This window comes from Mus pahari, chromosome 8, assembly GCF_900095145.1.
Source record: "Mus pahari chromosome 8, PAHARI_EIJ_v1.1, whole genome shotgun sequence".
In the NCBI taxonomy this organism is placed as follows: domain Eukaryota; kingdom Metazoa; phylum Chordata; class Mammalia; order Rodentia; family Muridae; genus Mus; species Mus pahari.
In genome coordinates this window covers 17,292,478-17,294,350 of record NC_034597.1, presented here as the reverse complement: position 1 = coordinate 17,294,350, position 1,873 = coordinate 17,292,478, and the positions used below count along the sequence as shown (strand labels likewise).

Here is a 1,873-nt window from a genome sequence, read left to right as displayed (position 1 = left end):
AAGGGACAGAGCCATCTGCGAGGCTCCAGAAGTCGCAACAACCTGAAGCAGGCACTTCTCTGAAGCCTGTAATGAGGAGGAGCTGGGAACCAGGGAAAGCTCAATGCTGTCCTCTGCTGGTCACTTTCCGTGTAGCGGCATCCACGCCGTTCCCCCGTCATGTTTAAATTTAGGTAATTTCTCTGCTCCAGTATGGCTTGTCCCAGTTCTCTTTCTTCCTCCCTATCTCCCTCTCTCCATCCCCCCACCTCTCTTTCATTTGGGGGCTGTTTTGGGACTCGCTCGGTAGACCAGGCTGGCCTCAAACTCAGAGATCCACCTTCCTCTGTCTCCAGAGGGCCAGGATTAAAAGCATCGCCACCACCACATGGGTTGGGAAGCATGTATTTTTAACAAGTTCGCCAACGTGTTTGTATTCATTTGTTAGTCTTTTGAATTCCTTCTGGAAAATTTTGTTTATATTTGGTCTGTTTTCTATTGTTTTGTCTTTCCCACTAATACAGAAGATATTAAACTATATACTCCATACACACCCTTTATACCCTTTATCATTTCTGTGCGTGTATTATAGTTTTTTCTTTCTGTAGCTTGCCTTCTCTGCTCCTCCATGCATTCCCCGGGCTGAGTCCCATCAGAAGAGTTAACTGGGGGGGGGGGTGTCTCATGCGTCTGTGAGGGCTGGGGACGTCACTCATGGCCTAAGAACATCTCATCTGCAGCTCCAGTCTCAGGGTTTGTTTGGCCATCCCAGGAACTGCTGGCATGTGATGCACTTGCATACATGACGGCAAAACAGTCATGCACTTAAAATAAGAATAAGACAATAAGGCTGGGGAGTTGGCTCATCAGTTAAGAACATGTAATACTTTTGCAAAGGATGTGAGTTTGAATTTGATTCTAATAACCACATCGGTCGGCTCACAACGGGCCACTGCTCCAGTAGCCAACTCCTTTAGCCTTCAGCTCGTGTGCACAATCAAAATAAATTTCAAAATAAAGCAAACACCTATTTATCTACTTATTTATTTTTGAAACAGGGTTTCTCTATATAACCCTGTATATGACCTATGCAATCCTGGAACTCACTCTGTAGACCAGGCTGGGCTTAAATTCAGAAATCCACCTGCCTCTGCCTCCTGAGTGCTGGGATTAAAGGCATGCGCCACCACTCCTGGCTTCTCTGGTATTTTTTTGACTAGTCCATAATTTCCTCACAGGTCTGTGATTTCAGTTCAGTCATGCATGCAATTTTCGTAATGAGGATCTGAGCTAACATTTGAATACCGAGAAGCCCTCAAAAGCCCCATTTGTGGAAGGTTTGTGCAGAAACTTTGCACTCTTGGGAGGGGAGGGAACTGTTAACGGATGGAACCTACCAGAAGGAAGTTAGGTGATCAGTAGCATGTTCCCAAAGGGGACACCCAGACCCCAGACCCTTCTTTTCTCTCCGATTCCTGGTTGTCATGAAGTGGACGAGTTGCTCCGTCATGCATGTGCTGCTATGGTAAGATAGAAACAACAAGTTGCACACTGAAACTTAACATTGTGAGCCAAAAGAATCATTTCCAGTAGGCTGAGGTGGTGCACAGCTTTAAACTCAGCACTCGGGAGACAGAAGCAGTCAGATCTCTGAGTTCCAGGCCAGCCTGATCTATAAAGGGAGTTCCAGGACAGCCAGGCCTCTGTTACACTGAAAAACGTTGTCTCAAAAAACAAAACAAACAAAAAACAAAACAAAACAAAACAAAAAGAAAAAAAACCATTCCCTTTATGTAGGTCAATTGTCTTGGATATTTTGTTACAGTAACAGAGAGCTAACACACTGTATCTCTGGACTCTTCTCTTCTCTTCTCTTTCTTTCTTTCTTTCCTTC

At 44.9% G+C, this 1,873-nt stretch overlaps 1 pseudogene; it reads left to right on the top strand.

Moving 5' to 3' along the window:
* Positions 1-1,487: 1,487 nt before the first annotated feature.
* The window catches only part of LOC110325725, a 6,737-nt pseudogene continuing 6,351 nt past the window's right edge, over positions 1,488-1,873 (top strand).